General features: G+C 44.8%; 1 protein-coding gene across 1 annotated transcript in view; it reads left to right on the plus strand.

The window, feature by feature from the left end:
- The window catches only part of CLNK (cytokine dependent hematopoietic cell linker), a 1,199,791-nt gene that overhangs the window by 431,940 nt on the left and 742,094 nt on the right, over positions 1 to 25,757 (plus strand). Inside the window, exon 7 of the mRNA XM_086964527.1 lies at positions 8,847 to 8,900. The gene's annotated coding sequence lies outside the window, so the exon portion shown is untranslated. The remainder of the gene's footprint in view (positions 1 to 8,846; positions 8,901 to 25,757) is intronic.

Consider the following 25,757-nt stretch of genomic DNA (forward strand, 5'->3'; position numbering starts at 1 on the left):
GGTCGGAAATCAGAGCTGGCCAACGGTCCACAAACAAACGGAGTCGAGGAAAAGTCACTTCTGTCCTGCACCAGAGGGATTCTGCTGCTGTTACTGCTTCTGTTGAGGTCGGAACTTATAATGGATAGCGGCCCCTGACCACGGGCCCGACCATAAAAAGGCTGAGAAGACAAGCCCCATGGAAACCCTGCTTGTGAAAAAAGGATTCCTTTTATGCACGGGCTGAAAAGACGTCAACATCTTCTTCTTCTGAGCCCTGTACTATCGCATTCAAAGCATCCTCAAAGAGATGGGGACACTCAATAGGCAGCTTATGGACCAATGACTTTTGCGCAGTCTCAAGACACCAAGGTTTGGTCCAAAGAGACCTCATACCCGCCACTGCTACCCACGCCGCTGAGGAGGAGACCCACAAGGAATAAAAAGACACATCCAATAGGAATTGCGCCAAGACCTCCATCTGAGCCAACACAGGAGTAGGGTCCCCCTGATTCTGAAGAGAGTCAAACAACTTATCAAAATCCTTCAACAGGACCTCTGAGGCCGCAAAAGTGCTGGCACGCACCCCAAAATGATAAGCGGCGTAAGAACGTTTGAGAGCAGACTACACCTTCCACTCCACCGGATCCGTCAGGGAAGCTTCCTCTGATGACAAAGAGGAAGAGGAGGTGAAAGTCATAGAAGACAAAAAAGAATTGATTTTGGGAATCGCAGGAAACTGGGTGTCAAAATCCGCCAGGCGATACTGCTTCCCCAGAAAGCAAGGAATACCGTGCGTATCCACCTCAAGCCATTCCTTAGTCAGGATATCCTTCAGGACATCATGGAAGGGAAGGTCATCTACCACACAGAAATTATACCGGGAGTAAAACCCCTCATCAGACAATGATTTAGGGTCAAAATCAAGCACCTCCCAAATATGGACCGCTCCGTGGCGGTCGCTCCTCCTCGCTCCCTGCCTCACCTCCCTACCTTACCTGCACCCCTCCTGCTGATCTGAGATTGCATTGCCCATTGTTGCGCCTGACATCGCCTGCAGCTCCAGCGCCTCGACGCTGACATAGCGCCCTTTGCCTGCCTCTGCGAGTGCACCTCAACGGTGACACAGCGCCTGATATCGTTACATTGTATTTTTGATTTTAGACAGTTGCGCTGCATTGCTTTTTATTCATTTTAGCCTCATCATTGTGTTCGTGCCCCAGTTTCACTTTCTGTCCTTCCATTTTGTTGTGCTCGTGGCCCGTGTCTCCTCCCTGCTCCCGCCTCCCAGCTGACCCTCCCACGCTCCGCCCCCCCCTCCACTCGCAATTTAAGACAGATGGACCTACCGAAGGTGCGCCAAAGGTAAGCCCGTCTACGCCCGTCCACGCCTGGACCGCGCCCAGCGCCAAACCACCTGGTCCCTGCAAAACCCACTCCCCCCGCAATACATACGACGCCGCAACCCTCTCAGCACTCAACACCGACCGACAACTTAACTGCTTCCAAGCCGCCCCAGGACACACCCACGGACCATTCACCTGCTATTCCTGCAAGTTTGCCTGCGTCTGGACCCTCACCAAATCCACAAACACCAAACAGATCCCCGACTCCAACCTCCTGAAATGTATCCTTCTCAACACCCGTTCAATCCACAGACACGCCATCCAACTTTGGAATCTACTTGACACCACAGCTCCTGACGTCGCCTTTCTCACAGAAACCTGGATGAACGCCCCAGCAATGCCTGACGTCGCCATAGCCATCCCTGACGGCTACAAGATTATCCGTAAGGACCGCACCAACCAAATAGGAGGAGGCATTGCAATTGTTCATAAAAACACCATCCGCATCACGACCAGTTCCGACGACAACCTCGCAACAGCCGAACACCTCCACTTCCAGATCCACACTGACCCTAAGACCACACTCAGAGGCACCCTCATCTACAGACCTCCAGGACCTCGCACACAATTTTGCGAAGACATCACTGACTTCATAAGCCCACACGCCCTCCCCTCCGAGGAATATATTCTATTAGGCGACCTTAACTTCCACATGGAAAAGAACGACAACAACACTTCCACCCTTTTGGACAACCTCGCAAATCTTGGACTTAAACAACTTGTCGACACCCCCACCCACTGTGCAGGACACACGCTCGGCCCAATCTTCTCATCTAGCAAATACATCTCCTTCAATCACACCACAGCCCTCCATCGGACAGACCACAGCTGCGTTCACTTCAACTACCGTAAGACTACGACCCATAACAACCCACAACCAATTCCCCGCAGAAACTGGAACAAAATCACCACCGACCAGCTTCTTACATCGCTCGACCAAAACCCTCCTGCCAATTCATCAGACACAAACCAAGCAGCCACCAACCTTGCACAATTGATCACCCGCAGCGCTGACGAATTAGCACCCATGAAAAACAATCCAACCAAACAAGGGCACAAAAAAGCCCCCTGGTTCAATGATGATCTTAAGAAATCCAAGAAGACATGCCGAACCCTCGAGAAAGCTTGGAAAAAATACCCATCCACCGAAAAGCTAACCACTTTCAAGAACGCCACCCGTAAACACCACCAACTGATCCGTTCCACCAAGAAATCAGCATTCAAGGATCGAATTGACAACAACGCCCACAGCAGCAAGGAAGTATTCAACATCGTAAAAGAATTTACCAACCCCTCAGCCGGCACCAACGACATCACTCCCTCCCAAGACCTCTGCGACTCCCTAGCATCTTTCTTTCACAACAAAATTGCCGACATACACAACAGCTTCGTAAGCCAGCCAAGCGATCAGTCCACCCCACCCACCTCCGAACCTAAACCCTCCCCCAACATCCTCTGCACCTTCCCTGAGAGCTGGAAACACACCGAACTCAGCACCCACAGCAGACCCCACTGAACTGAAGAACTACCGTCCTATCTCGCTCCTCCCATTCCCTGCCAAAGTCATTGAGAAAGCTGTCAACAGTCAACTCGCCGCCTTCCTCGAATCCAACAAATGCCTCGACCCATCACAATCCGGATTCCGAGCCAAACACAGCACCGAAACCGCCCTCATTGCAGCAACAGACATCCGAACGCTGCTGGACAACTGAGAAACTGTCGCCCTCATCCTACTTGACCTCTCCACAGCCTTCGATACAGTCTGTCACAGCACCCTTATACAACGCCTAAGCAACATCGGAATACAAGGAAAAGCTTTCGAATGGATCATCTCGTTCCTCTCCGGAAGAACCCAGAGAGTCCGCCTTCCCCCTTTCAGATCAGATGCCACCGAAGTCATCTGCGGCGTACCTCAAGGTTCTTCACTTAGCCCCACACTCTTCAACATCTACATGAGTCCCCTCGCATCCATCGCTCACCAACACAACCTCAACATCATATCCTACGCAGACGACACCCATCTGATCCTCTCCCTCACCAAAGACCCAACACCGCCAAAACCAACCTACATGAATGAATGAAAGAAGTAGCCGAGTGGATGAAAAAAAGCCGCCTAAAACTGAACTCGGACAAAACGGAAGTCCTCATACTGGGATCGTCCCCCTCCGCTTGGGATGACTCATGGTAGCCACCGGCACTGGGAAATGCCCCCACACCTACGGACCACGCACGTAACCTAGGCTTCATACTGGACTCTTCGTCATGCTTCAACATCCTACGTATGCTCAAAAAAGTCTTCCGCTTGATCCCCACCGAGACTAGAAAGACGGTCACCCACGCACTGGTCACTAGAGGACTGGACTACAGAAACGCATTGTGTTCCGGAACCACAGCCAAACTACAGAAAAGACTCCAACGTATCCAAAACGCCTCAGCCAGACTCATTCTAGACATCCCCCGCAAAGCTCACATTTCCAGCCACCTGAAAGACCTCCACTGGCTCCCCGTCAGCAAATGAATAATGTTCCATCTCCTCACCCACGCACACAAAGCCCTCTATGACCTAGGGCCCGAATGCCTCAACACGCGCCTTTCCTTCTACACCCCCACCCGCAAACTTCGATCGTCCAATCAAGCCCTCGCCGCAATACCACGCATCCACAGGACCACCATGGGGGGAAGATCCTTCACCTTCTTAGCGGCCAAAACATGGAACTCTCTCCCCACCCACCTCTGCCTTACTCAGGACCACCTCTCTTTCAGAAAACAACTCAAAACCTGGATTTTCAATAAGTAATTACCCCCTTCCCTCAAGCGCCTTGAGACCCTATGGGTGAGTAGTGCGCTATATAAATGCCAAACTTGAACTTGAACTTGGACATACTTTCCCTTAGGGGAATTGTCCATGTCCTCCTCATCATCCTTAGACCTCTTTGCCACAGGTCCCGGCAGCGCAGACTGGACAGCAGAATTTATTAAATCCTGCCAGTCAACCCTGGAAATCTGTAAAACATCATCCTCCTGCAGCTCCTGGACATTATGCTACATTATGCTCCCTGGAAACTGCCTGCGCAGGCACCGGAGAAGAAGCCCCCTCACTCATTGCGAGTAAAAAGGAGTAACCCCACAGGAAACTCCCAACACATACACACACAGAAAGTGCCCAGCAACCTCTAATAAATACTACACCCAAACAGCAAGTCTTCTAGGGGCATATTACCAAGCAATAGTGATAATTATCGCTATTGCTTGGTTAGAGACAAACATTTACCGCTGCGCTGCGGCGATTTTTACCGCAAATAAACCTTGGTATTACCAAGGTTTATCACAAATGCGATAAAAATTGCCGCAATGCATGAATATCGCTGAAAAGTCAGCGATATTCATGCATTACTGAGCTAATGCTCTTAGCCATGTTATCCACCTCCCATTGGATAACATGGCTAAGAACTGCTCAGGGCAGGTGTTAGCTTTTGGAGATATTTGCGCTTAGCGCGAATATCTCCAAAAGTTGGTAATAGGAGATAGCGATGTTAGAGACTGTTTCCAGTCGCTAACATCTTGGCACGCCCACTTTGCATATCATTAGTGATAAATATCACTGACATGCAAAGTGGGGCCCAAGATGGTTGCTATCTCCTACTAGCTGTTGCTAACTGGTGTTAGCGACAGCTAGGTAATAGGGAGATAATTATATCTCCGCTTTCTTGGCTTTTAAAGCCAAAAAAGCAGAGATAAACCCCCTTAATAATATGCCCCTTAAAGTGAGACTTGAAAATCAACAAAGGGGAAGCCCTGCAATCTCCACCAACAGCCACATACTGCAAACATATCCGCGGGGGCAGGACGCTGCCTGAAAACATTAGCGCCGGAATGACCCAAGGACAGGACACGAGGAGAGCACACCGCTATAGCCCAGCACATGCGCAAGGAGTGTCCTAGCCTCAGAGCAGGAGCGTGACTGACCGGAGCACCGGTTCGGCCGCTCACCTGCAAAAACAGGGACACAATTCAAAACTGCAAATAACCATTTGAAGCATAAGTTTAAGAAACACTCATGTGACCGCAACCATCCCGTAAGAGAACCGGAAAGGAAAACAGGTACACGAAACATCAGCATTCCGACCGCCGTCAGAGCAGAATAATACAGGTATGGCGGTGTGTGGGAGGGGTTTACGTAAAGTATAACCTTTTGATTTTTTGGCGTTTTGATTGGCTGGGTGGAGGCAGGACTGCCTTACGTAGTAAGGACTGGGACAGGGAGGACCCATGAGGGGGTAATGTATGGAATCAGTGCTCCTTTACTTCCTCAAGTAGGTAGTTCAATATAGGATCAATAAATCCCTAGACTTGTGCAGATTAACACTCACTCACGTTCCTTAAATCAGTAACAAATCAAGGATTATTGGTCCACAATGTAAAAGACTATCAATGAAATCCTATGTGCCCACTTTAAAATAAGCTTACCATTAATAATGTTAGGAGTAGAAAATAAGCAGAGCTTTCCCCTTACTAGGGATAAGCAGGCCCTGCTCTTTTATCTGGTTCTCCTTGGTAGGCGAGAAATTTGTAAAGAATGGATAGAAGTTTCCCCACTCCTTGGGATAGACTGGTTCCAGACGGCAAAAACAAAAAGCACTTGTAAAAAGGATACTGGTTTAGAGTTTAATACGCATTCTAAGATCTGGGAGGCTTTTCAGAATTGGAATGGCATAATAAGAATTTAAAAACTGAACTCTCTCAGTCCTATTATTACACTTGCGTGGAACGAGCAACCAAGGTACTGGATGGGCTTGTGCGCTGGACTATAGAGATATCGGAAAAGCCTGGGGGGTACAGAATGGCTGGCAGGATGCAATTTGCATATGACGGTGGTATGAGGACTTAAAAACAAAAAACACAAAAAAGGAGTCACTAGATCCCGAAAATGGCTCTGGCACTCCAATGTTAATGGGGGGGCTCATTTTCCACCTTCAGGTATGGCCTACGTCTTTATAATGACAAGACTTCTACGACTTGACGATGTAGGGTCTACTACTTTGTGCACTGAGAGTTAAAAAATAAAATCTAGTACTGAATACTTTAAAGTGAAAAAAGTCACGATCAACTTCTTAAAAGGGCATCGTCAATAACCCCCGTTACTGCTACATGAATCAAAAAAGAGAAGGAACGTGCAAATACAAAACAGATTCATGAGATTCAAATATCATATTAACATTAATTGAATCGATTCCATAAACAGTCTTCCAGACGAACGTTGTGTGATTCGTTTTCTTTATTCAAATCATATACTGTTATCAGTCAGCTTTAAATTGGTTTTATGTGCAAAGTTAACAGCCGACGTAATTCGTCGCCATCTGGGACATCATAAGGGCTGCAAACAAGGAAAAGAGCATACAATCATTAAATGATTGTGTGTTTCAGCATAATCAAAAACTCAACATTTTTATAGCTAATACCAGTAGCATACATTCCTATTGATGGTATTAAAACAAGAAATCTATATACTCTGCCTATTGAACAGTCTAACAGAAAATATCAGGATGCCACATACATCATTAAATATTATAGTCATGATAGAGCGTGGAGAAATTAGATCAGTAGACTAGACAGTTCAAGATAAATTATAGATCATGCTTGTACACATCATTACTAGCAAGGGTTGTCTTATCCTCCTACGTCATCAAATGACCATCTGTATGAAGAAATACTGTGACCTGTCGCCAATCAAGAAAAAAGGGCAAAAGGGAAGGTCCCACGCTCACCTTCCTCAACGATCCCCGTTATTAGGGCACCTATGCAGGAGATTCCAGCAACCTAGGGTAGACCCTTCTTGACTTCATCTTAATGTGGGTGTCCTATCATTGGGTAATACAGAGTAGCATGATGCTAAAAATGAAGGGGCAGATTTACAAGCCCCCTGCGCCAACAGTATGTCACTTTTCGTGACATAATGGTGGCGCATGGGGCTCCTCCATATTTACAAGGACAGGAAAAGCCACCCTGCGTGACTTTTCCTCTCCTTGTGAATACGGGCCATTCACACGCAGCACTTTGCGTTGAAGGGGCAGTCCATTGGTGTTGCTGTGGGTGTTCCCATGCAACACCCATGGAACAAGACACATCCCCAGAATAATGAGATCTGGAGATGCGTCTGAATGTGCCCCTTCCTGCACAAAAACAATCTCCCCACAACGCAGGCATCCTTTCACCATGGAGCAAGGGTGCCTGTGTCAGTGCATGGCTGCAGTTTGTGTGCCAGCGCAGGAGGAAACACAGAGATGCAACAAATTCTTGTAAATATGTTGCATCCCTGTGCTTTGGAAGTGCTGCAGTGTCGCGCAGCCAAAGGGCTTACGGTGCCACGCTGCGGCACTTCCTTGTAGATCTGCCCCTGAGTGCTAAAATGCTATTTAAAAAAGAACTGGGCATAGTCACAAGCCCCTATCGCCACCACAGCATCACAAACCCACTTAACGTGGCTTAACGATGCCTTGTGAATAGGCCTCCTTTCATGCTGTGTTTAGCGTGAAAGGGGCATGCAGTGGGTGTTGTGGTGGGCTTTCCACTGCAACACCAATTGATATTTACGCTGCCCACTATTCACAACGGCAGTGTAAATGGGACCTAATGCCAAACTTAAGACCAGGAAAACCCTGGTCTTAAGTTGACGATACGAGGAGAAATGCTTTATTTCTCCTCGTTTTTGCATTTTTCATGTGTGCTGCCTTGTGCAGCACACATGGAAAATGCAAAATGCCATGATTTGTTTATGTACAGGAAGGTGTCCCTTTCTGTACATAAAGAAACATTTTTTTTTAAATGCCTTTTAGTAACTTACATGTGTGCTGCGTGAAGCAGCACACATGTAGGTTACAAACTGGCATTTTAGGTTTGTTTATGTGCAGGAAGGGACACCTTCCTGTACATAAACAAACCTCCCTGCTTGCAGACACCTTTGCACTCTGGTGCAAGGGTGCCTGCGTTGGCGCTAAGTTGTGAAACTTAGCGCCATCACAGGGGGAAAAGCAAGGCTGCACCATGTCCTTGTGAATATGGTGCAGCCTTGCTTTTCCAAAGTGGCGCAGCGAGTCGTTAAGCCAAGAAGGCTAACACCTCTCTCCGCCACTTCCTTTAGAATATCCCCTCGGTTTTAGAGGAACTATGGGGTATATTTTGCGAGGGTTCAAAACTATCTTGTAACTATTGTCCATCAAGCCAAAAAGGTATATCCTCTAGTTTTATTGAATTTATTACATGACATGAACTATTTAATTTTCATCTTTTTACTATTTTCCCAATTTGCTTTGAAATTTACATTTTCACATTTTACAAACAGTAATCCAACAATTATCATAGCTTCCCTTTCATTTCAGAAATGTATATAATATATTTGTCTTTGCAAAATATGAAATGATTTCCCTAAACTGAGGCATCAAATAATGTCAAAATGTTTTTAAGGTCCAAGTGTGAACCGAAGCATGAAGCCTAGAAGGTCTTCTGCTCTGATCAACGGTATGTCTGAAATATTATCAAGAACAATGTGTTTTCAAACAACTAAAGATTAATGTTTGTGAGAAAACTATTTAAAATACTCCTCGTTATTTTTTGTGACCTCTGGTAATGTAATCAATACTTTCTTCAGAAAAAGAACTTCTCACTAAGGTGATGTTTGTAAATTACGTTGGCTGCAAGAAACATTTATATTTTTCTTTTATTCATAATGAGTTGTCAAAGTGCATGGTGTGCTCTGTTTTGAAACTAACACACATTTTTGTCAGGTTTGGTTTTTATTAATTTTGAGCCTTTTGTCTGCATTGCTTGGATATGTTATGGTTAATCGTCGTTACTTAATTTCTTCCTTCCTGCAACCCGTCCATTAAAGACGTGTATACATTCCATTAGATAAGCACCCTATTGCATAAACAACAAAAAATCACTCTCTAACAATCTCTTCATATGTCTATTTTTCTTCATTTCAATTGCGCGAAATGATATCTCCAGGTAAGAATGAAGTTAGCAAAGACTGTCTTGCAAGAATATTCGAAGAAGGGTTTTATTGACTATGCTATAAGATAAATAATAAAGATAACACACTTTTTACTTAAGCAGACAATCAAAATACAGAAATCAATGCTTGAACATTTTGAAGGACCACAAATGTATTACACTCCCATGGTTTACTCGCTCATTTATCTCACCAGATTTGGAACAATTTCTTGTCATGATCATAAACTTTCCTTATTGAAGTCCTGCAGCATGATGGAATAGGCATAGCTAGATCCAAGGAATGGCTTAACGGCTCCAGGACTGTTTAAAACTAGTAGTAAATGAGTGTTAAAAACATAAAGTAATGCAGTCGAAAGGGATTTAGCTGGAGCATTTCCTCTAGAGCATCCACTTCAAAATAAACAGCCATGACCTCCTCAACTCTGGACAAGAGGATGCCCCCGTTATGATCTAAGGAATCTCTCCCTGGATCCCAGTGGGTAGCCTTTCAAAAAGAGGAAAATAGAGAGCATGCAGAAATAGAATAGGCCATGGAAACAGCAGGATATACACTGACACAGTCCCCTCTACATCAAAGTGTATTGCCCTAACCTACAAAGATGTCCATCTTCATCCTCCTGAACCGTTTGCAGATGATTAGCAACAAGAATCAAAACTCCTGTAATTAATAACCTGTGGACTCTGTGCCGCCCTTTGTGATTCTGCCAGTTATTTCTGAAGAGCCCCTCGGGGTTCACCTCATAATCCCCTAGTAACTCTGGCCACAGGTTTTCCTTGGTGTTTTCTGAAACTCCAGGAGGGTGTGTTTTTTTTTAAAGACTTCAAAAGCGATTCATTATGCTAATCCCTAATAGAATTGTGGTCCAGAAAAGGCAGCCTGGGAAGACAGCTGGTTTGAACCTGCTGCGGTTCCAAACGCCCAGATGTACCTGTGTAGGATCTTACTTTACACTTGACCTACACATGGGTCATTACACTGACAAATCGAACAATACTCACCTCATTGATGAACTATGGATAGTGATTGAAAATCTTTAATCAATGAATGGATGCGCATAAAATATGAAACTGCCAGGCTGAAACCTGTATACAAACTCTTTAATTAAACCTCAGCCTTCTTCTTCACCGAGTCATTCACACATTTATCCTCTCATGCAACAGTGCTTTGATCTGGTTGTTTGGCCAGTAAGGATTTTGATGAAGTTGTTTTATGTTAAATGTTTTACATTAACATGACATTAATTCATTGTCACGCTAAGGATAATGTTGGGAGAAATTATGTGTATTCACGTTTAGTTTCATTATATAGCTCAGGTAGGCCTGAATTTCAAAACGTGTTAATGTTGATTGCCATCTTTGTTTTATGACAGTCAACATTTTATTTCTACGCAAGCCGGAGTTCTGATATTGTTGAGTGCAATGTACTTCATCCTTCTTTAGCATGTGAAGAGATGTTCTCTTTTCTTTGTGATTATCGTGGCATGCCTTAAGGAATAGTGCATTCAAATGTCACCTGCAGTATGCAGACTATTCCATGTATCTTATCTTGATACAGTTTGAAGGACGCAGAGAGAATCTTTTGTTATCAGAAACTTTAAGAGCATGTTGAAGATGTAGTTGCATCATTTTGCATTAACCTAATCGTACAGCCATTTTGAGAACTGGGTGTAGTCGAAAAAAGTGTTAGCATTAGTGTGTCTTGAAAGCAGAACAGATTAGGATAAAGCAGAGAAAAATATTAGATTTTAGATTGTTATGTCAGAGAGAGGACTGACTTTTCCTTGTCCTTCCTTTTGAGGTGACCTCATGCTGGTCCGTCCTCTGCTTTATATTATTTATTGAACGTATTTATTTATTTATTTATTTTATAGTTTTATAGAGCGCGAACCAGACCCGTGATGGGAACCAGAGCGCTTTACAGTATTAAGGGTGGTGTACAAAGCAAGGGAAGGGAGGGATCAATTAGGTAAAATAGGGGATACAAGTCAAAGTCAAGTCAAAATTTTATTGTTTTCAATTAGTAAAAATTTTTACAAATACATTAGAAAATCATTCGTTAAAAATGAGCATGAATTTTGTCATGTTAAATTGAATAGTCCATAAAATTATCAAGTTCTAAATTATTTAATTTCAGTTGAGTTCTTTTTACTTGGCCATAAATACTATCAAGTGTTGGTTTTAGCACTTTCAACTTCTCTCATCTCCCCAATTTCTGCTTGTCGTATGAGAGATTGTGCTTTCCTCATGTATTTAACCCCCCTACAAGCCAACGTGGGGAACAAACCATCCAGCCATTGAATTACAGCTTGCCTGCATGTTCGAATTTTCAGTTGATTAAAAATATTTTTTAAAAGCTGTCTCCTTAAGTCCGTAAGAGATGGGCAAACACATAGCTGGTGGGTTAATGTTTCATTTTGATAACCGCATAGGCGACAATGAGGTTCCGTGTAACTACCTTTCCAGGATGGTAACAAGTCCTTTAAAAGCTGTAAACCCAGCCGATGTTCTATATATCTGTGTTTTAGTGTCATAATAAAATGACTTTCTAAATAAGTCTGCGGCTTTATCCCGGAATATGAGTTTATCACTGTCCACCCATGTCGTCATTTCGAAATTATTGATTTGTCTTCCAAGTAGGATTTCCATTTGACAGGATTATTTGTTATTTTGTCGAAGCTGGTTCTATCTGGCCTCGAATCCCATGTCGATTGGATTCCTATTCAACTCAAAGATTCGTTCAAGAAATCTCCCCAACTGCGTGGTGTATGCTGTTTCTGCTGGATTTCGATTTCTTCCCAACACAGGCTATCCAGTGAGCCTTCCTCTGACAGACGCACTTTATGACAAAGTTTTACAAAAGTACCCATGCTGCGAAACGTCTGATTTAGCAGGCCAAATTCTAGGTGAACCCGCGCAGGTGAGGCTAATTTTGGGAGATTTAAAGCCGCTTTATATGTCTTTGTTTGTAGGCTGTTCAACAACCCTGCCTCTTTGCCACACCAGGTGACTAATGCATATGACAAAGTAGGTAAGGTTTGCGATTTCATCACTTTAAGCAGGTGTGTGTAATTTGGACAACATAATTTGTTCTGTAATTGCCGAAATGCATAGATCAAGGATTGTGATTTTGCCTTTAGGTCTATTTTATGATCCTTGTTAGCTAAGCCTCGCCCCAGTTTTAGACCTAAGTACTTGTAGGATGTTTCTTCCTTTATTAGGGTACTATTTGCGTGCCATTTAAATGTTGATTTTTTCGGGTCTACCAGGCGGACCACTTTGGTTTTCTCTATATTTAGTTCCAAATATTCGTGCTCCAAGTAAGTTATCAGGTTGTTAATCATTCTTTGGAGACCTATTGGAGTTTGACTCAGGACAACAATATCGTCAGCATACTGCAGGAAGGGAATTGGGGTTTTTGCCAAGTTCGGTGGATGTCCTCCCCCCACCTGCATGTGTCTGACAATATCCGCCATGTAAAGATTTAATAAGCTGGGGGCCAGGACGCAGCCTTGTTTTAAGCCCTGCTTCGTGCTAATATCGTCCGTAATACTGATACCGTCTCCCAATTTAACTCTTGCCCATGTTTCACTATACAGGCTTATTATTGCCTCCAATAGGTTCTTCGGTAGTCCCCATGATCTTAATTTTTCCCATAGTCTATTTCAGTTCAACCTGTCAAAAGCAGCTCGTAAGTCTATAAAACACGCAAACAATCTTCTTTGTTTCTGCTTTTTCTTTCAGGAGAGCCAGGGTTATTAGGTTTGTCAGTGTGCCCGTCCTTGGACGAAAACACGTTTGGAACATGGGTATTATCTTTGTGTTCTCCATCCAGTCTTGGAGGTGCAGCAATAAACAAGAACCGTATAATTTTGCCTCCATGTCCATCAGCGATATCAGCCTATAGTTCCCCGGCTCATTATGATCGACTTGCTTGAAAATAGGGTGCATTATACTCCCACTCCAAGACTTAGGAATTTTATTCAGGTTGTAGAATAAATTAAAAAGTGGTGTTAAGGATTCTGCCCAGAACTCAGGAGCATGTTTGAAAATGGCGTTTGGGAGCCCATTGGGACCTGCTGCCCCCTCTATTTTCAGGTGTTTTATTATTCCTTGTAGCTGTTGGCCTATTACCGATGTTAACTTAGGTCCAATTTTCCTTATCATGCGATGACTTCCTCATATGTTTTACTGGAATTTCTCCTGTTTCTAAAATATTTTTCGCATGTTCCAAGTTTCTTGCACATATTTCGCACTCATTTTTGCCATGACATTTTGTTCGTCCTCCCTGTCAATAAACATATTTTTGACATACTGGAACCACTTATTTTCTTCAATTCCTGCCTCTTGTTTTAGAAGGTTTCCCTTTGTCAGTTTATTTATGATACCCCAGAATGTCCGGCCATTTTTGTATTTACCAGCGATTAGTAGTTTTGTCCAGATTCCTTCTTGTTATGATTTTTTTGCATTACTCAGCAAAATCCTATATTTTTTTCACATGGCCTTTAATTTTGCCTTCTTACCGTTTTTCATCGTTATTACCTGCTTCCTGACTTCACGTGAGATTTTCCGCTTTTCCTCCCGAAGGGTGATGTTGTACCATGGCTTTTTCCGGGTATTGAGTCTTGCGTTATTCAATTTCGTGGTTGGGGGATTTCCGGTTAAGACGTCACATAGATGTTCCCATGTTTTTATAGGGTTTTCTTTTTCTTTTAATGTGAGTTTGAGCAATTCTTTTTTTAATTTGTCCATTATTGGTTTTATATCCTTTCCACCCCATTTCAGTTTCCGTAGGTTGAATTTTTCAGTATGTTGAATAACGGTATTTACTTTTTGTATTTTGTTAGCCAAGATTTTAATTTTGGTAATTAGTGGGAAGTGATCACTTTCTGTGCGTTGCTCCACAGAAAAAGTGCTTACCATCTGCATCAGGTTATTTCTCACTATTGTGAAATCTATTGATGATTTCCGATTGCCGCTTAGGAAGGTTATTGGTATAACTCTGTCCCCCTTTTCATTGCCACTCAAAATTGAAAGGCCCAGGTCTCCTAAATCTTGAGTTATGTCATTATCTTTTGTTAAATTACTATTAAATTCTCCTGAGATGATCATTGAGTATGATTCGTGTGAGCTTTGTAGTGCCCGGATCAAAGTCATTAATGTTATCAGGTTTTCCTTTTTCTGTTTCTTTTCCGGGTGTATGTAGACATTGAGTACTAATAGGTTGTGAATGTCTAGTTTTGAATCGGGCTTCACTGTGAGTTTTATAATCTGTAACCAATTTAACCCTGTTTCTATTTCTTTCACTTGCCATCTATATTGCTCGGTGATGTATGTTGTTGTGCCTCCTCTGGGATGGCCACATTTTGAGAATTGTTCGTGTAGAACATGAAACTCTATGTAACCGGGGATGGATACTTGGCTCAAATTCCAGGTTTCTTGTAATAGTATTAGGTCATGTTGTTCCAAGAATTTCGTGGTTTCGTGATCTTGCCCTATATTGTTGAAGCCATGCACATTCCAAGAACAAATGCTGATTATATGTAAGTTCAAAGCGATTGTTTGGTCCTTACATGTTGGATTTCCTCCCGATTCCTTTTTGTTGCAAAATGGTATCCGTAGCTGTAATTTATTATTCTCATTTATCTCTTTAAGCTTGCTAGGAACTCTTATTACTCAATACCTTTGCAACCCATGACCAGTCAGTGCTCTTTTCCAACATACATCCTTGTTCCTCTGATTTTACCTGTCTCCTTATACTTTGTGATGTTTTTTGTGGGGTTACTGAACATGCACTCTTTAGGCATGATTTCTGGGTATTTCCCTCTTCCATTTCCATCTTTCCTATTTTGATGTTTTTTAAAGGGGGAAATGGGTATTTTTTCCGTTGATGGCGCCTCAGCCCGATACCCCATTCTTCAAAGGATGTACACATAGCGAATATTCTATCTACTATGTCCTTGGATGACCAGGTAGTTAAGGATTCCTCTACCTCTGGATTGTTTTTATTGCATTTAAATTCTACTGACAAAAGATCTTGCGAAATTATATCATCTAATTCTGGAATTTTTTTCCAAAGCCGCATTATATTTCCTCTGTTCAAAAAGTCTTGTCCGCCAGTTGCCTGGTATTCCGGTACAAATGACAATTTTTCAGTAGTTTCGCCTTGTGATTGGGGTACCAAATGTGCCTCTTTTTCAACTTGCCGTTGTTTATTTTCTATTCTTTCTCCCTTTGCATTTATTATTCTACCTAGCCCCTGCATGTTTTTGATCTTTCTCCAGTTGTATCAGCTGTTCTATTTTGCTGAGAGATGTACAATGGTCCTGCATATATTCAATTTATTCTCTTTGTATTTTTTATCTTTCCCTTTATCATTCTTTGTGTTTTTGGGTGTCTGTGTATGCAGTATATGTTGGTCTGTTTGAGGAAGGTTGCAGGTTCGACCATGGACATTTGACTTTATTTGTATCGGTGTTCTTGTTTTTCCATCTTTGTCTACTTTTTTGGGGGGTTGCCTTTGGCTAGATTTGTTGCTTGCTTTATGTTGTGTTTCCTTGTTCTTCGGGGAGTTTTGGGTCCACATATCTCGCTTCGCCTTTACTTCACATGTTGGGGTTTCATCTATCTGCTATATCATGACTACCCGATTTCCATAGTCCTCTTGGCCTGATCGCCTTTCTTCGCCTTCCACTTTGGGCCAATCTTTATCTTGTAATTGAGTAATTTTCTGTTTATGTTTTTGATTAGCCAAATTTTTACTTCTGTGTGGTTTAGCTGTGCGGACATGTAACTGGTCGATAATTCATTAATCGAACTGCATCCATTCTCTTTGCCTGACTGGGTTGATTGATCTGGGGCCTTGTCTATATACTTTGACACGTTTGCTTCAAAAGGTAATTTCTCTTTCCATGAGGTGGTATGGTGAAAGATAGGGTACGTATGAACATTTATTGGCAGTGGATCCTTGAGCTGGGTCCTCCCCTTCCTAGCGCGTTTTCTTTGTCTTTTTGTAGGCTTTGTTTTTATGTTGTCCGTTGCGCTTTGTGTGTCATCGATTTGACAAGTTCTACGATCTAGATGTTCGTCGTTTGTCTTTTTTGTCTCTTGTTCAAGGTCTTTGTTTTGGTGAAGTTCTTTAACTTCGTTTGGGTTCCCGTTTTCCTCATCAATTTCATTTACCCCTCTAGGGCTCATGCTGAACTGCCCTTAGGATATCTTTTAGTATTTCCGGTAGGTTTGACAATTTGTCCACCCGTTTACCACATACGCTGCTTGGCTGGGAGAGATCTATGTGCTGTACCTTATCTACCCTCCTCGGTAACAGGGTTGCCATGTGGTCCAATCTGGTGTTTATACCTGAAATGTGGCCAGCAATAAGGTTTATTAGATCGATCTGAACATCCATTTTATCAGACTGGAAGTTCAGGGCCATAATTGCCTGATCCAAGGTATTTAGTAGTGTTTCACTCCATGGGACCTTAAGGATCTCTTTGGCCGGTATTTCCAGGATGTCTGACACTTCTTCTGACCTTTTCATGGAGGAGATCGTGATTGGGGACGTCAGGTTTAGTTTTTTTTGCCATCCTTTGGTTTTTACATAGATCTCATCATGTTTGTCAGGGTTTTTCTCTGAATGTAATGGTGTGGATTCCAACCTTTCTTTACCACCAAGGCCCATTTCCTTATCTTGTACTGGACTATGTCTGGCTTGCAAACCTTGTTTATTCTTGGGATTTTCTTCCAATTGGGATTGCGTGAGCTTTTCTATTTCCAATTGGGAGTGCCTGAGCTCTTCTATTTCAATTTGTCTGTCCAGACTTATATCGTCAGGTATGGAAAAGGAGGTTGGCCACGTGTCCTCTTGTATGGCAATATGCTCAAGCAACTTTTTTATTTCCTTTGTAGTTAGATTGTCCTTGTCCTTATCCATGCTCGTTTCGATTTCTTTTTCGTGAACTTGGGAATTGTTCTTGTGGATTTGGGCTGATAACACAACTGACTTACAATCGTCAGAATTGCTTTTTGACTTGGCTGTAGTCTGAGAAATTTGTAACTGGCTGTTGGTTTGTTCCGGGGATCATTCTCAGTATAGATTTTCTGTACTTCTTTTTCTTCCTTCTTACTCATTGGTTGCAGCTGTTCTATATTATTTATCCTTGTTGCTGGTATTATTGGACTTGGTAAGTGGACTTGTTCTTGCATTTGGCCATAAATGGCTGCCATGGGGTCCTTTAGGAAAAAAGAATTTTCAATTCCAATTTTTTTCGGACTGGTTGTTGACTATTCAGATGCAGATATTAGTCTCTCTCTTTGTTGTACGGCCTTCTTCTTTTTTTGTATGCCCTGGTCTTTGTCCTCTTCGATTTTTTGTGTCTCGTCGCCTATCTCCTGCCGTATTTTCCCGGCTTACCTAATAAGAACCACCACCCTTTACAACTTCAAGCTGGGGTACGGTACTCGGTGGAGCGGGGCGGCTTGGGCACGGATCACAGGAGGTTGAATCAGCTGCCGACTGGGAAGAGCCTGCGCCCTTTTGTTGGAGAGCCACTGAAGGGCTAGCTGAAGCGAGCGGGGCACGCAAGGGGGGGCCACTGGCAAAGTCGGACCTAGTCAGACCAGCCTGGACCACCACCCCATGCTCTTACTTAGCAGCTGCCTCTAACGGCAGCCGCGCTCGTGATTTCTCTGGTCAAACTGAGCAGCCCTGAGGCAGTTCTATAAGGTTCTAAAGAGTCTTGCCTTTATTGTGGCTGAAGTGTGGGCACGGGGCTGCTCCAAGGAACCCCGCGGCAGAGGGATGGCAAGGCTGCACTGGCCTCCCCTAGTTGTCGTCCGGTTGTCCGGTTATGAGCAGTCGCTGTAACCCAGTTTACTGATGCGGTACAGGTGCGGATTACTGTTTATTGTTTACTGTTTATTGGTGCGAACTGCAGATTGGCTGATTGGCTGATGTGACTACAGTGGCTGATATCCCGTCGCGGGCGCTCCACGGAGCACCGAGAGTCTCTAGAGTCCTCTCTCACTTTCAGAGTTCAAAGTTTGGGGCTGCCCCTCAGCACCGCGTTGTCCACAGCGGTTCACGAGGGGACATGCACAGAGACACTACAGAGACATTACAGAGGTATCCTGACTACCACTGATTTCTCTGCTTCACTGGAGTCTCTCCCACTCCTATTGCACCGTGGCTCCCCCCGGTGACCCACTAATTTCCGTGCGGGGGTAGGGAGAGTAAGGGTGAGTATGCAGGTCCGCAGGAGGCAGAGAGGCCACGGGTGGGGAAGTGGCTGTAGTGGTACAGATGCTTGGATGCTGGGATGCTGGGAGAGAAACGGAGAAAGCAAGGAAACAGGGGTGCAAGGGAGTAAGGAAGCAAGGAAGCTGCACCAACCTGCTCAGCTGCTCAACTCCCGTCCTGCACAGCTCCACCTCCACTCAGCTACCAGACCGCTCAACTGCTCGTCCCCCCCTGGTAGCACGACCCTGGGTTGGCCCAGGTCAGGTCCTTGCCGTATTCCGAGTTTTTTTGCGTAGGCCCGGAGCTACAGACTGCTACAAACTTGCTTGCCGACTATCATGATTCCTCCTTCTCCTCACACATGCGCAAATCCTGAGCAATGAGGGTAGCTTGGCAGCTAGAGGCTGTATTGTGGTCCACAAGCACACAGCGTCCCTCAGGCTAAAAAATGCCTTAGACTGCTCCCAGGGATCACAAAGCCCGCCACGGCCTCAGCCTCATCCAGCCGAGTGAAGCCTCACCTGCCTTGCCTCGTTTCACCTGCCCCGCCCGCCCTGGGCTCACCACGGCCGTTCACAGTAAAGGCAGGCAGGCACACATTAGCTGGACGACCGGCGGCCAAGCAGCTTCCCAGTGCGGCTGCAGGCGGGCTTGGACAGCTTCCTGGCCGCTTAACGGCGGCTCGACGGCTTCGACGAAGAGATTGGAGATCAGATGAACTCCCGGGAGCCTCAGGAGAGCAGCAGCGCCGGAGCCAGCCGCCACTGCAACGGAGAGCCAAGCAGAGCAGAAGCGAAGGCAGATGCAAAAACGTGGACTGGATTCCCTCTATAGCAGCCTGGAGACTGAAAAGGCACACCAGTAGCCGCTACATAATGCAAGGAAACTCATAGTCTAAAATCCCATCTACATGTGCGAAGGAAATTAAAACAGGTAGATACATTGTACAAGAAGGTACATACTACATAGTCTCAACTCTTGGGGGAATACCCAGGAGTGAAGGAATCAGTATCGTCCATAGAAAGATAATAATGAAACATGTTCATTAAGCGAGGTATTTACCCATTAAGAAGGTTTTGGTCTCCTTCTTAAAGTGTGCCAAGGACGGAAGTCTTCTGATGGCGGGTGGGAGGGAGTTCCAGATCCTAGGCGCAGCTCCAGTGAAGGCCCGATTGTAGGTTGTTTTTTTTGGGAAACGTGCAGGTTGCAGCAGTAGGTCTTTGGCAAAGCGGGAGTTTCTGGAACCTCCTGATATCACAAGTTTTTGTGCCAGGAATGTAGGGGAGTTGTTATAAAGAGCTTTGTGAGTAATGCAGGCCAGTTTAAATTGAATTCTGTCCTGTAGGGGAAGCCAGTTCAGCGCTTTGAGGTGGGGAGAGATGTGCTCAATTCTTTTTGAGCCGGTTAGTAGTATGGCGGCGATGTTGAGGCAAGCTTTCAATGGGGCCAGAGATTTCTTGGGTAGCCCTGCAAGAGTAGAGCATCCATATTCTAATCTGGAAATGACTAGTGTCTGTACTGCTGTTTTAAGGTCAGACACATCGAGGAAGGGTTTTAGGTTTCAGGTGGAATCTAGCCATTTTGGCCATCGAGTTTATATGGTCACGCATGTTCAAGCTGCCGTCCAGGGTTATTCCAAGGGATTTAGCCCTCCTCCTACAATGGTAGGAGGGCAGTTTAGTGCTGAGATGGTCTTGATCCATCCCTGGATGTCTGGATTGGGTTTGGGTGGAGAGATCAGAAGGAATTCAGTTTTATTTGCGTTGAGTTTAAGCTGGTTGGCGGTGAGCCAGTGGACTGTCAGCTTCAAGGCCTCATTCAGGGAGAAAATGTCCTCAGGGGAAGAACTTTTTATGTAGATTTGTGTATCATCGGCGTACATATTGTAGAAGATATTGGCGGCACGTAGAACCTCAGTGAGGGGTTCAAGGTAAAGGTTGAAGGGGCAAGGGGAGAGGCTTGATCCTTGGGGGACGCCAACTGTAACCGGAGAGGGGGCGGATAGATTACCATTGATGAGGACTCTCTGTGAGAGGTTTTGGAGGAAGGATCTAAACCATTCAAGGACGGTACCCTCCTACCCCATCCTGAGTTTGAGGCGTTCAAGGAGAAATTGATGGTTAACCGTGTTGAAGGCAGAGGAAAGGTCTAGGAGGATTAGGAGACAGGTTTTGCCTTGGTCGAGGGCTTGGAGAGCATCCTTTACAAGGTGGAGGAGGGTGGTTTTCGTGCTGTGTCCCAATCTGAACCCAGATTGGAAGTCATCTAACAGGGGAAATTTGTTGATGTGTAGGCTCAGTTGCTGTTGCACACATTTTTCCAAAACTTTGTCTTAGAGTGGGATGTTAGATATGGATCTATAGTTCTCAGCAGAAGCAGGGTCCAGCGTGGTTTTTTTTAGGATGGGGACAACTTGGCCAGCCTTGAGTCAATCAGGAATTGAGCCCTGGAAGAGGGAGTCGTTGATTATTGAGGCCCAGGATGGGATGATAGCTTGAGAGGCTTCAGCTAGGCAGTTAGATGGGAGAGGATCATTGAAGTGATTGTTCGGGATTAAGGAGGCAAGACTTTTTGAGATAGAGTGTTCGTCATAGATTTTAAAATTGGACCAGTGTGCTAGGTTTTTGGGTGAGGTTTGGGAGGACAACGCAGGGAGAAGAGGTAGAGCAGGCAGATTTTGAATTTAGTGTTGAGTTGTAGATTTGAGTTCGTTACCTAGGGCAGAGATTTTATCGCAGAAGAAGGAAGAGAATTCCTCACTTGTTATTAGGGGTTTAGGAATTTCTTTGGAGGTTTTCGCTAGTTTGTTGGATTGGTGTTTGATCAAGTTGAACAGCTTGCGAGGTCGGTTTGTGGCATTCTACTGTTCCGTTCTGAAGTATTCTTTTTTTGAGTTGAGGATTTTATTACAGTAGGCATTCCTGGCCTGGCGGAGAAGCTTTGGCTGTGCTTCTGAAGGGTGTTGTTTCCAGTTACGTTCAGTCTGTCGAAGGGATCTTCTCTCCTAGTTGAGGGATCCGCTGAACCAGGGATTTCGATCTTTGATCTGGGTACTTTTTAATTTTAGTGCTGCCAGGTTGTCTTGAATGTTAGATATGGTTGAGGAGTAATGATTGCTAGGTTGTCGACTGAAGAGCACTGAGGGGGGATGAGGGGGGGCGGGGGAGTTCGGTCTCCCACAACGTGCTGCCAGTTTCTTGTGATCAAGGTTCTTGGTGTCTCTAACCCACCGTTTGGGAATGACGGGTTGAGATGTCCATATCTTGTGGGTGCTGTGCAGGTGGAAGGTGATGGCATGGTGGTCAGACCAATCACAGGGGTCAATAGAGATAAGTTTGACCGCTGCTTCTTTAGCAGTGATCCAGTCTAGGGTGGCACCTTTCGAATGAGTAGGGAGGGAGCAGGCTTGGGTAAGGACTTGATCGGCCAAGAAGTCTCTAATGACAATGACCTGAGGATCCTTATGATCGTTCCAATGCAAGTTGAAGTCGCCAAGGAAAATTTCATTTGGAGAAATCTTGACTGTGATGATTTCCATGAGGAGATCCGTAAAGGTCTCGTTCTTGCCTGGGGGGTGGTAAAAGATGTGTAGTTTGCACAGCTGTGAGGTGTTGTTGGAGATGGAGAGTGCGAGGTATTCGCCAGAGTCTGAAGGGTCCACACGCAGTTCCGTAACAAGGAGGTTGGAGCAGTAGATGCAGGCAATGCCACCCCCTTTTTTCTTTGAGTGCCTGTCCATCCTTACAATGTTATAGTTGGGTGGGACTAGGAGGACTAGGTAGGGCGATAAGGATTTCTTGAGCCAAGATTCACTCAAAATCGCTAGGTCTGATTTGTGTCTCAGGATGAGGTCGGCGACATCAGATGCATGTTTTACAGCTGACCGGCAATTTATTAGGAGGCTGGCTAGGGACGGGCCGGAGTGAGTGTCAAGGGTAGAAGCAGAGATGGGAACTCTACCAAGGTTCTATTTACCACCCTCTGGTACGGAGGGTAGCAGATCTGTTAAGGTTAGATGCAACCGTGTCGATAGGGAGTATTTCCCTCAGGTCTGAGGGGCATGGGGTGGTCAAGGTAGAGTTGTAACCACTAAGGTTGTCAGCCACTTCTTTCTCCGAGAGTTCTGAGGAATTAGGCGTGCCAGGGGTGAGATTGTAGGTATGGAGGAGAGCGAGAATTTCCTCCTCCGAGAGGTGGCAGGGTTGCTTGTGGGGGCACAGGTGTCTAAGGGAAAGTGGTTGGGGGTGAAGGAGGAGCTTTGGAACAGGGATGTGGGTCGCGTTCTGCGAGAACCAGAGATTGGAGAAGGAGAGTTCGGTGATGTGAAGAAGGTGCTTTAGGTCCAGAATAGACATGTGGATGCCTTGTGGATTATCTGTTAATTTTTGTGGAACCTAATTTGCTTCACATAAGATTGCATGTTTTGATGTGCTTACTAGGCTCAGGTGTGGAGTACCAAAAACCTTAGGGCGTTAAAACAGCTCTTGATCCATTCATAGACGCACTTTGTTATCGAATTTGCTAAATTAAAAGTGCTATCAGGGTCCACCTGGTGGGAGTGCAGAAACCTAGCATCACCCTTTGTTGTTGGCAATTGCCAGGTCATTAGGGATCTCCGAAATTGACACCCTACCAGAAAAGTAGCTCTTTACAACTTAATGTACCAGTGGCTGGCAGGCTGCTCTTTTACCTAAGGGAAATGCAGTTTAGCACAAAGATAACCCAATACATGAGGGACTTCACACCAAAGTTCATGCTTCCACTGAGCTCAACAACTGCTTTGAAAACTTCTTTCCGATTCTATAGTGTTGACAGGCAGTAAGTTATTGAATAAAGGAGCAAATAACTAGGGCCAAAATATTGGAGACCGCATTTAAGTATGCTAATTTCTGTCTTTTTGTTGTTGAATATTTCCAAAGCCACTGAAAGACCTGGCAATGTGGATCACAGCTGATGCTTTGATCAGGTATGATCTATATGTTTAACATGCCCCCAATTATGAAAGTGTCTTGCTGACTTTTGACTTAGTGCTTTTTTCTGTGTTTGTTTATGCTGGCAAATCATTCTATCAGGTTTCCTAAGAAATCACACATTATGCCAGCCAAAGGGATCATGCTTTGCGCTCATTCTTATGAGCAGTGGTGTTCTGTACTTCTGTACATGCTCATCTTGTAATCCCAGAGCTCCTGCACCATTGTGTCGTTCTCATTAAACTCCTGGTATGATGCACATGTTTGATGCTCATCTCTACTTGCTGAAGTGGCAAACGAGAACTTTACTTGTTGAACATATACCACATTATACTCTGGCTCATTCATACAGATGGTAATGCATTTTGTAAGAATGTACTGTCCAGGTGCACAGAAAGAAAGTCATTCCCCCTAAGGGCAGAAAAATAAGGCGAGTCCCTTCTTCTCTCCCTCAGTTTCAGAAGCCCATGGACAATGCCCTTCAAATTTACATGTCTGCTTACACCACAAAGAAGATGTGTAGTAGGTTCCCTTGATCTAATAGTCCACCTGACCACTATGCAGTACAAGCATGTGAAACCCAGCCCCCGTGCACCTGCAAAGAAATAGGTACCTCTCAGCTATTTCTCTATCACCCGGATTGTTAGACAGGGACCTTTTGACAGGTTAATCCCCAAACTTTTTGCCTCAATCCTCCTATTTTTCTGACCCTGATTTTGTTGGCTTTAGGATTGTGGGCACTTTAGCACTGCTGATTAGTGCTAAAGTGCATATGCTCTCAGTGTAAATTGTGATATGATTAGTTATCCATGATTGGCATATTTGATTTACTGGTAAGTCCCTTGTTAAGTGCTCGGCGTGTGCCGGGCCTGTAAATCAAATACTACTGGTGGACTTGCAACGCAGGTTGTACCACCTACAGGACTAGCCCTTTAAAGTAAGTATGGGCAGAAAATTATTCTCCGCGATTTCGGGATCCGGGAATCGCACAAAATCGTGGCAAAATCCGCGAATTTGCGAGCGGGACAAATTTTGCTCGGGAAGCATTTACAGGGTTACTGCAGGTGCCCAAGTGGAAGCTAATTTCTTTGTAACCATTTACAAAATGGTTACAAAGAAATTAACTTCAACTTGGGCACCTGCTGTAGCCCTGTAAGTGCTTCCTGAGCGGCGCCTCTTTGCCTACTTGCAACTATTCTCTGACCCTGCTCTGACCCACGAAGCAGGGTCAGAGAATAGTTACAAGTAGACAACGAGGCTCCGTGAACAGGAAGCACTTACAGATATAGATAAAGCAGGTGCCCGAGTTGAAGGTCAAAATCAGTAACTGCTTAATCAGCCCCAAAAAATTGTGCGCTTTGTCGAGGCTGGGCAGGTGTGCTTTCTCCCCATATCCACAGTCGAAAATTAGCTATGATGCTTGATGGAGGTCTTTGCATCCTTGACTTTCACAAGTGCAATCCCCGTTCAGTTCCTGTAACCAGTAACTTCTTTCTCCTCATCTGCTGCTCAGATCTGTGCCTGTCCTTTTATACACACAAGAAGAGGCATGTGAACTCGCAAAGAAGCCCCCCCCCCATTTATCCCCCCTCACACACACAAACACATTAGCGGTGTGCACTGTCTTCCCGCCCTTTACACACTATGATGGACAGCTCACTCGAGGGACCCCGGGGCCCATCGGCGCGATGTCAAAGTTAATCAGCCCCAAAAAATCGTGCGCTTTGTCGAGGCTGGGCAGGTGTACTTTCTCCCCATATCTACAGTCGAAAATTAGCTATGATGCTTAATGGAGGCCTTTGCATCCTTGACTTTCATGAGTGCAATCCCCGTGCAGTTCCTGTGACCAGGAGCTTCTTTCTCCCCATCTGCTGCTCTGATTGGTGCATGACCTTTTATACACACAAGAGGCATGTGAATTTGCAAAGAAGCCCCAACCGTTCGCCCCCCACACACTAGCAGTGTGCACCGTCTTCCCGCAATTTACCCACTATATGGACAGCTCACTCGAGGGACCCCGGCGCCCTTCGGCGCGATGGCAAAGTTAATCAGCCCCAAAAAATCGTGCTCTTTGACAAGGCTGGGCAGGTGTGCTTTCTCCCCATATCTACAGTCGAAAATTAGCTATGATGCTTGATGGAGGCCTTTGCATCCTTG

This window comes from Lissotriton vulgaris, chromosome 3_2 (assembly GCF_964263255.1).
Source record: "Lissotriton vulgaris chromosome 3_2, aLisVul1.2, whole genome shotgun sequence".
Classification (NCBI taxonomy): Eukaryota; Metazoa; Chordata; class Amphibia; order Caudata; family Salamandridae; genus Lissotriton; species Lissotriton vulgaris.